We start from the raw sequence: 10162 nt of genomic DNA, 5'->3' as shown, positions 1-10162 counted from the left end.
TATACCAGGCTGGCCTCAGACTCACAGTGACCTGCCTGCTTCTGCCTCCTGAGTGCTGGGATTAAAGGCCTGTGCCACCGCTGCCCAGCTTGATCCCATTTCCTGTTAGCAGCTTAATTGAACTATGCCTCATACCATACAGTCTGATTCTGAAAGTATGAAAGTCCTCCTATGGGACTGGCAAGACAGCTCCGTGTTCTGTAAACACACACACACACACACACACACACACACACACACACACACACTAAATAAAACGTAATAAACTGAATGAAAGAAAAAAAAAAGCAAGGGGTTGGGGATTTAGCTCAGTGGTAGAGCTCTTGCCTAGCAACCACAAGGCCCTGGGTTCAGTCCCCAGCTCCGGAAAAAAAAAAAAAAAAAAAAAAAAAGAAAGAAAGAAAGAAAAAAAAAAGCAAGCCCACTTGTCACTCAGTGGCTGTTAGCACAGTCACAGGGTTGGGTTCCCACATTAAAACGTCATGACATGGGGTTGGGGATTTAGCTCAGTGGTAGAGCGCTTGCCTAGCAAACACAAGGCCCTGGGTTTGGTCCCCAGCGCCGAAAAAAAAAAAAGAGAAAAAAAAAAAGTCATGACATTTGTGTCAACTCATAAAGAATCCCACACGCCAGGGCTGGAGAGATGGCTCAGCGGTTAAGAGCACTGACTGCTCTTCCAGAGGTCCTGAGTTCAAATCCCAGCAACCCATGGTGGCTCACAACCATCTGTAATGGGATCTGACGCCCTCTTCTGGTGTGTCTGAAGACAGCTACAGTGTACTCATATAAAATAAATAAATCTTTAAAAAAAAAAATCATCTCACACCCCTTAGCTGTCACCTCCAGCCTTCTACTGGACTTCATTCCTGGGCAACCATCTTTCTGGTCCTGTGGACTTGCTGTTCTGGGCCTTTAACAGAAACTTGCTCGTACAACCTAGCAGTGTTCTCATCTTTCATCGGTGTGATGGCAAGCTTCCAGATGTCCCTCCTTGAAGAAAAAAAAAACATTTATTTTTTAAGTTATTGTTGGGGTTCAGGAATCGCCACACAAACCATACGAACACTGATCTCAGTTAAGCATGAATACTTTACTGAACCCACACCCCAAGACTGGTCCTTCAGGACCACAAAAAAGGAACTGTGGTACCGGTCATGTTCTTAGAACATGCTTTTTATAGGAAAAACCAGGTTGAGGATCCAGGAGGCAAGGGTGGGGGAGTAGTACATTTTGGCTAACTAGCTAAAGTGTTATCAGACGGCTTTTAAGCTGACTGGTCCTAAGTGAGGTAAGAGGACTGGTGGGCAGGAACCCTCCAGAGCACCGAGGTAACAGAGCCTAAGGGATATGACCTGAGTGTTATGAACTTGTGAGACGCTTTAGTGTCAGCTGTGGATAATGACGTCTGGGAAGCAGAGTCTGAGAACCTGAACTTAACTTCACCTTCTGAGGAAAACGAAGGCCGAATACAAAATGGCTAGTCATGTTAAAAGAAGTCGGCCTCAACAGGTGTGTGTGTGTGTGTGTGCACTCGTGCACATGTGTGTGTCTTTCTATGTGAGTGCAGCTGTCAAGAGGGTGAAAGAAGGGGTTGGGGATTTAGCTCAGTGGTAGAGCGCTTGCCTAGCAAGCGCAAGGCCCTGGGTTCGGTCCCCAGCTCCGAAAAAAAGAAAAAAGAAAAAGAAAAAAAAAAAGAGGTTGAAAGAGAGCATCGAACCCCCGGAGCTGCAGTTACAGATGAAGGTGAGCTGCTGTGTGGATGCTGGGAGCTGAACCTGCGTCCTCAGGAATAGCAGCCAGGTTCTAAGCTGCAGAGCCGTCTCTCCAGCCCCGTCTCCCCTCTCTTATGCCTTGCCTGTCCCTGTTTTCGCTCTTCAGTAGCCAAGATGCAAGCTCACGGTGTGTGGTTATGAAGTCTCTCTGGAGAAAACGTGGTCAGAGTCTCTGCCATTCACGGTTTTTAATTCTTATTCCATAGCGAGCGTTTCTTTGTTTTTGTCTATGTAGCCCTGGCTGTCCTGGAACTCTTTGTAGACCAGGCTAGCTTTGAACTCACAGAGATCTGCCTGCCTCTGCCTCCAGAGTGCTAGGATTAAAGGCGTGAGCCACTGCACCCACTTTATACAGTGGGCGTGTTCTCTTGCTTTATACATTCTAGCTACGAGTCTCTCATGCTCTGTATGATTGCACTGACTTTCTCCTCTTCCTTGGATTGTATTTTTGCTTTCTGTTATTTGAAAAGCAACCCTAGTTATTCTGCTTAGTTTCTTTCTCTTTCTCTCCAACGGTGTCTCATGCATCGCAGGCTGGCCCTAAACCCACTAAGTAGTCCAGGATGACTCCAATCCCCTGATCCTCCTGCTTCTGCGTTTCAAGTGCTGGATTCCGTGGACACCCAGAGCCCAGCTCTTTTTCCCTCTCATTGCTTGTGTTTTTAGATTCATATGTAAGAATGTATCTGATTCTGTTTGTTATAATGTAACCACTGAGCTATCTCTCCAGCCCCTCTCTCATCTTTGAAAGGCTTTGTCCTGCTTCCTTAGTGGTCCTGGTCCGGTAACCTTCCCTTCACAGATGCTCCTCAGCCATCTTCTTTGCCTGTGCTGGAACTCTTGACTTGAAGTGAGCAAGAAACAAAATCACATCCACAGGGGGCAGGAACTCTTCCTTTCCCTTCCTCTATCTCCCTAGTGTTCCCTCCTCCTCCTCTTCTTCCTCCTCTTCCTCCTCTTATTCCTCTTTCTCCTCCTCCTCTTCCTCCTCTTCTTCCTCCTTCTCCTCCTCCTCCTCCTCTCCCTCCTCCTCCTCCTCCTTCTTTTTTGCTTTGTAAAAATATGCAACACTTCACGAATTTGCATGTCATCCTTTCGCAGGGGTCATGCTAATCTTCTCTGTATCGTTCCAATTTTAGTATTTGTGCTGCCGAAGCGAGCACTTCCCGTCTTCTTCTCTGCCTCAGCATGTACATAAAGTGAGAAAATACTTGGCCGTTTGTTGAAAGGAATGAAGTTAAACCACGTGCTACAACATGGACGAGTCTTGAAAACATCACAGGAAGTGACGTAGAGCAGCTGCATAGCCAAGGCTTCTTTGATGGTGGTTTATGTGTGCTGCCTAGAGCAGGGAAGCGCATAGGTACAGAAAGTAGGGTGGACAGTGACAGCTGAGGAAGGGGCAGGGAGCTATCACTTTGTGTAAAGCTGCTGTTGTAGAACTTGTGGTGTGGTTACACAGCATTGTGGACATGGTATACTTATGTGAGCAGTACAATAAGATACTAAAAATGGCCACAGTGGTGCTAAGAGGTCGTGTGTGCTTAGATGCCTGAGGCCCTGGGGCTCAACACCCAGTATGGAAAAAAAAAGTTCAAGTCGTCTGATGGAGGGCTGGAGAGATGGCTCAGCAGTGAAAGGTACTGGCTGCTCTTCCAGAGGACCCAGGTTCAGTTCCCAGCACTCACAGGCTGGCTCATGACCATGTGTACCTCCAGTCCCAGGGCATCTGACACCTTCTTCTGGCCTCATTAGGTATGGCAAGCTCGTGGTACGCACATATACATATAGGCAAAACGTTTATGCACATACAATTTAAATTTAGGGGAGTGCCTTGATCCTGGCACTCGGGAGGCAGAGGCAGGCAGATCACCGAGTTCGAGGTTAGCCTGGTCTACAGAGCAAGTTCCAAGCAAGAAACTCTATTTCAGAACTGCAACACACACACACACACACACACACACACACACACACACACACACACACACACCAATTTAAATTTAAAAATTACAAAAAAAATCAGTATGTATATTTTACCACAATTAGCAGATGTAGATGTAGCTAGCTGGTAGAGTGTCTGGCATGAATGATCTGCAGACTGCATAAACGAGACATGGCATGCACCTGGCGTCTCAGCACTTTTGGGGGCAGGGGCAGCATTATCAGAGTTCAAGGCCAGCCTTTGCTACGATATACTCAGGCCAACCTGAGGCACACAAACTCCTTACCGTCACCTCCAAAAAAAATATGGGACTTTAACTTGGTTGCTTAGGCAAGTACTAGGCTGTAGGTTGGGTCCCCAGCACTCCTCCCCAAATAAATTAGGTTAGGCTATTCCTATTATACAGAACTTACAGAGTCCTTCCCAAAAAAGCGGGGTTGGGGGAGCAGAGGGAGTTGAGGGTTTTCAGGAAATTGTGGTTTGCCATTAGAGTACCCCAGAGAAGAGTTGGCACACTGTAGACGCTCAATAAAAATAGATGTGCTGAGAGAACGGTAGAAAAAGGAGATTTGGAATTTAACACCACGATTCCTTATTGTATGGGAAATCCATCTTAAAGCCGGAAGCTGTACACTGGGGGACTCCCAGTACTTGGGAGCTAGGGACAGGAGACTGTGGTGTTCAAGGCTATCCTGAGACACTTGAGACCCTGCCTCAACCCCACCCCAGACCAAAAGAAAAACAAAGAGATCATCAGGTCACGGTGGGAAGCTCTGTTTCTGTCTTGTTTCTTTGAGACAGGGTCTTGACTATAGCCCATGCTTGTCTTTGAACTTCCTCTGTAGACAAGGCTGAGGCAGGATAGAAAGGGGGTCGTGAGGAAGGGGCCCTTCACTTGGAATCCAACCAAATCCTCTCACTAGCGAGGAAACAAGAATTCTAGCACAATTACCAATGACTGAAGGCCTTGCACCCTCTCCAGCTCTAACCCAATTTTCTAGGAACCAGAAACCATTTCCCCTTCCTTTCTCTCTTTTGTTACGTGAGGCCATCAGGTGGTCTTGAAGATACTCTGGACAGGGTTATAATCTGATAGTATGAGGCCAGGACTCACTCTGATTGCACAAAAGGTTTGCAGGATATGGTTTCTTACCAGAAATCCCCATTTACAGAAAAGGATGTGTAAAACGCCTTTTTTAAAAAATTTAATTAAAGGTTTATTTATTAGGTATGCAGTGTTCTGCCTGCATATAGGCCTGTACGCCAGAAGAGGGCGCCAAGATCACATCGCAGATGGTTGTGAGCTACTATATGGTTGCTGGGATTTGCTGGGATTTGAACTCAGGACCTCTGGAATAGCAGTCAGTGCTCTTAACCACTGAGCCATCTCTCCAGCCCACCTTTTTTCTTTTCTTTTCTTTTCTTTTTTTTTTTTTTTTTGGAGCTGGGGACCGAACCCAGGGCCTTGCACTTGCTAGGCAAGCGCTCTACCACTGAGCTAAATCCCCAACCCCCAGCCCACCTTTTTGTCCTTTAAAAATATATATATAACAAAACAAAATCCCAAACATTTGATTTTATCAGTGAAGACTCAGCAGTCACAGTGGGGTGTAAGCCTTAAAGCTCAGAGAGGCAGAGAAAGCACCCTACTGATCTTCCCACTCCACTGATGTCCCAGAAGGAAAAAGCTCCTTCTCTTTCTCCACACTGTCTTTTTTTTCCCCCCCACAGGTACTTATTATCACTTTTATTTATAACAAATTATTCCCGATTCTTCTGGCTCAAAAGTTCTTTGAGACAATTCCATCAGCCTTAGCCAATCGGAGAATAGAATCATCTGACTCGCCCATCCTGCGAATGGCCCCGCAGATGCCGTAGGTTTTAAACTGACCATTAAATCGGCCTGTACTCCTGTCAGCCTCGGCCACATTCATCTGGATGGACGCGTGGTCCTTGGCAGCAATGATGCGGTTGCTCGCGGAGCATTTCCGCGGCACGTACAGGTCCACAAACTCGCCGGCGTCGTTCTGCATACCGAGGCCGTCCCTGCTCACGGGTCTACGGAGAACACAGAAAGGAAGTGGCTCGTTCTTCCACAGCACTAATGGGCAGGAGGGGCGGTTCGTCAGGCTCTCCACACTGTCTTAAAGAATCTTCGACTCCTTTCTACTTCCTGTGTTTTCTTATGTTCACTTCCTGTCAACTGATGCTTGCTCTGCCTCTTGACCTATGATTGACTTTATTTAACCCTGTTTACAGGGAGCTCTTGGTTAAAGGTGTGTGCTAGGGCTGAACCACACTACAAGAAGCAGTTTTTTCCAATTCACAATTTTGGGGTTCACAGTGTAATCATATATCCTCCAAACCTTTTGTGTAATCACAGTGAGTCCTGGCTTCATCCTATCAGATTATAATCCTGTCGGGAGCATCTTTAAGAACTCCTGATAGTCTCACTTACCAACACAGAGAGAGAAATAAGGGGGAAATTATTTGGAGAGATGGCTCAGCAGTTAAGAGCACTTGCTGTCCTTTAAAAACAACTAGATTTACTTACTTTGTTATGTGTTTTGTCTACATGAATTTATGTGCACAATATGCAAGTCACCAAGTGAGCACTGGGAATTGAATCTATGTCCTCTGCAAGAGCTACAAGTGTCCTAGCTGCTGAGCCATCCCTCTGGTCCCCAAACTTGCTGCTTTTGGGGCCCATATTCAATTCCCGGAACCCACATGGTTACTCACAGTCACCCATAAATCTAGTTGTAGGGGATCTGATGCCCATTATTCTGGCCTCCCAGGAACACAGGAGGTAGGTACACAGACATGCATGCAAGAGAACACCGGTACAGATAAAACAAGTTTTTAAAAAGAGAAAGAATTAATCTTTTAAGATATAACTTGAGAGATAGTAAAATGAAATATATGGCTAATGCTAAAACAGTTACTTTTGACTCTCCCTCGGGGGGCAGTGCATTCCCTTGGGTATGTCTGTCTGTCTTTCTTCCTTTCTTTCTTTCTTTTCTTTTTCTTTTTTTTTTTTTTTTTTGTAGTTACTCTTTATTGCCAAGAGTCGACACTGCCCGGGACTCAGGGACATAAGTTAAAGCAACTGTGGCATCTGAAAGGTATTGCCGCGCTGGGGAGAGGACCAAACTGCAGAAGGAACAGATCCCTGGAAAGGGATGTGAGGAGGTGGTAATGTCCACGGAGAACATCTCTTTCCTTCCTTAGACCATAGAAATGTCTAATCCCTTCTTGTGTCCAAAGAGACAAAGTGAGGTCTGGGTCTTAGCTACCTAGGGCTAAGTGAAGGGCTAAAGGTAGAGGGAGTTCCTAGCATAATCACAAGGAAACAAAGGTTTAAACCCCAGAACCAAGCTTCCAAGAGTCGTTTTTAGTCACAGGATGACAGGGGGAGGCCGGCTGTTGGTGATCTTTTCTAAGGGTTCTCCATTGCTGGCTCTTCGGATAGCTTCCATGAGATCTTTCTCATAAGGAAAACCCCCATTCTCCAGCTTGGAGAACACCAGCTGCCCATTGATCTCAATCTCGAAGGCCCCTGCACACACACACACCCCCCACCAAGTCACGACTCAGTCTCAATGCCCGGATGCTCCTCCTTTACAACACTCGCCAGCTCCAGGTAGGTTGCCTCAAAGCCACAGGGTTTACACCAGGATGTGTACTCCACTACCTGCTTCCACCTCCCCAGGAGGGGGCACTACGGACACCTGCCCCGGCTCCCCACTTATTGCTGCCCGCTCTGCTGCAGGGCTGCTTCCGGGTATGACATGTCTTACTTTCTACAGCTAATATTTAAGCCCACATCCATGCCCTGTGTGGGGCTCACTTTTCTCAGTGCCTCTCTTTCTCCAAATCCTTGTCCTTAAGTCTGTGTTAGGGTGGTGGTTGTTGTTGTTTGAGACAGGGTTTCTCTGTGTAGTCCTGGCTGTCCTGGAACTTGCTCTGAAGATCAGGCTGTCCTTGAACACAGAGATCCATCTGCTTCTGCCTCCTGAGTGCTGGGATTAAAGGCATGCACCACCACTGCCTAGCATATTAAAATACCTTTAATGCAACTTCCAACTTGGCTTTGTTATTCTGGCCAATCCTGGTTATTCTCAATATGGAAGCCACGAATCCTGGTTTAGGTTGAGCTGAGGTCCCTAAAAGATTAGGGGAGGGCTGGAGAGATGGCTCACTGGTTAAGAGCACCGACTGCTCTTCCAAAGGTACTGAGCAACCACATGGTGGCTCACAACCATCTGTAATGGGATCTGATGCCCTCTTCTGGTGTGTCTGAAGACAGAGACAGTGTGCTTAAATATAATAAGTAAATAAAATATTAAAAAAAAGATTAGGGGAACTTGTAGGGCTGCTGAGGGTGATGGTACAGAGTTTCACCTTTGTCTCCTCATTGCTAAAAAAAATGATGCTTAGAACTTGTAGCCATCCTCCTGCTTCTGCCCCATCACACTGGGTTTGCAGGCATGCTCTACACATCCAGCTGGGACTTTTTTTTCCTCTTTTTTTAGGGTTCACAGACTTTATTGGTTCAACAATGAACAGCAAAGAAAGCGTTAACTATCACTCTGGGGGTGTCATGTAGACGTGAAAGCCACCCTTTGTTTTCTTTTTTTTTCTTTTTTCTTTTTTTCTCGGAGCTGGGGATCGAATCCAGGGCCTTGCGCTTGCTAGGCAAGCACTGAAAGCCACCCTTTGAAAGCGGGACTTCTTTTTAAATGACTCATTTTACTAAATTTCAATTCGTAGACTCTAAAATGCAACTCTCACCTCAGGGAAAATTGAGAGTGTTTGTTTTGGGGTCATAGGAGTGACGGTGGCCCAGAACCCAGATTCGGGTTACCAGAATACATGTTCCAGGTGTGATAACAATTTCATAAAAATCTTTTTTTTTTCTTTTTTTTCGGAGCTGGGGACCGAACCCAGGGCCTTGCGGTTGCTAGGCAAGCGCTCTACCACTGAGCCAAATCCCCAACCCCTTTCATGAAAATCTTATGTGACTATCTTAGTCAGTGATGTGTTACTGTAAACAGACAGCATGACCACAGCAACTTTTATAAAAGAGAGCTTTTATATGTGCTTACTTATGGATTCAGTGGTTTAGTCCATTATCATCATGGCAGGGAGCATGGCATCATAGGGGGCAGACAGGCTGGAGAAGCAGTTGAAAGTTCTACATCTGGATCTGCAGGCAGCAGGAAGAGAGCCACTGGGACTGGCTTTGACTTTTGAAACCTCAAAGCTCACCCCCAATAACACTTCCTCCAACAAAGCCACACCCACCCCAACAAGGCCCACCCACTCCAGCAAGGCCACACCCACTTCAACAAAGGCCACACCCACTCCAACAAGACCACATCTACTCCAACAAGGCCGCACCTCCTAGGTCCTCTTAAGTAGTGCTACAGTTATAAACCGAGGCACTTTTCAAACCATTGGTGGAGACATCAGGCAGGTGAGTCACAGCAAAGCCGGGAAGTGTCATTTATGGCCCTTAAATGCTATCTGATGACATTCTAAGCCTTTTCATTGGTGAAAGCTGGCGTTTGGACATTCCAAAGGCTTTACCTAATAGTCACAAGTATCTTAGGTCACATACAGAGGTGGGCTCTTTAGAGGGTCAAGAAAGCTCAAAATCAATTCGGCTCCCAAGCTGCGATATTGTAGCTTTTCACAAGCGATCAACCTCTTAGAAGGATTAGGAAGTGTGTCCTTGTTGGAAGAGCTGTGATAGTGGGAAGTGGTCTTTGAGTTTTCCAAAAGCCTATGCCAGGTCTGAGTCACTGTTGTCGTGTCCCCTTTCCCCTCCCCCACTCCACCCGCTGTGTGCTGTGGCCCTTCCACCCCGACCAGGATCATGATGTAAAGCTCTCAGCTGCATCTCCAGTATCACGCCTGACTGCTGCCATGCTCTCCCGCATGATAATGAACTAACCCTCTGAAACTGTAAGCAAGCCCCCAATTAAAAGATTTATACGTGTTGCCGTGGTCATAGTGTCTCTTCACAGCAATAGAAGAGCGAGTAAGACACCCAGGAACTTTAGTTCACAACTTCAATTTGTACTCCTGTCGAGCTAAGCCACTGGGGCCTTGGGCACATAGTAGGTTATAAAAAGTTGTGGAGCGAGATTTCTCCAGAAGCCTCTGAGAACCTTCTGGGGTTAGCAGGGAGGAGGACATTCCGTTGAGGAGGGCTGGGGGAGGGAAAGGCTGCAGGGCTTCTCTCATATCAACCAGCCTGGTCTAGGGTATAGAGTTTGAACCATAACCAGGTTCCGGATTAGGCCCTGATCTGCACCTCAAGCTTCTCAGGCCCTGCAACACCAGGGATCAATCGCTTCACGTTCTGATCTGAGGCGCCCGGCAGAGGGCACTCGGGAGCGATCGGGGCCCGGAGCCTCTGATCTAGACAGGACCTGGTCAT

General features: G+C 46.8%; 1 non-coding gene and 2 pseudogenes across 1 annotated transcript; all 3 read right to left on the bottom strand.

Annotated features, from left to right (window-relative positions):
• Positions 1-2828: 2828 nt before the first annotated feature.
• Positions 2829-2935, bottom strand: LOC120103386 (U6 spliceosomal RNA). The gene has a single exon (XR_005505429.1). It is a non-coding gene; the product is annotated as a U6 spliceosomal RNA (small nuclear RNA).
• Rps21-ps1 (ribosomal protein S21, pseudogene 1) lies at positions 5447-5790 on the bottom strand (annotated as a pseudogene).
• Positions 6720-10162, bottom strand: Mien1-ps1 (migration and invasion enhancer 1, pseudogene 1; annotated as a pseudogene).

Source organism: Rattus norvegicus, chromosome 5, assembly GCF_036323735.1.
Source record: "Rattus norvegicus strain BN/NHsdMcwi chromosome 5, GRCr8, whole genome shotgun sequence".
Taxonomy (NCBI): domain Eukaryota; kingdom Metazoa; phylum Chordata; class Mammalia; order Rodentia; family Muridae; genus Rattus; species Rattus norvegicus.
The sequence above is the reverse complement of the archived record's forward strand: the minus strand, read 5'-3'. Positions and strand labels throughout refer to the sequence as shown.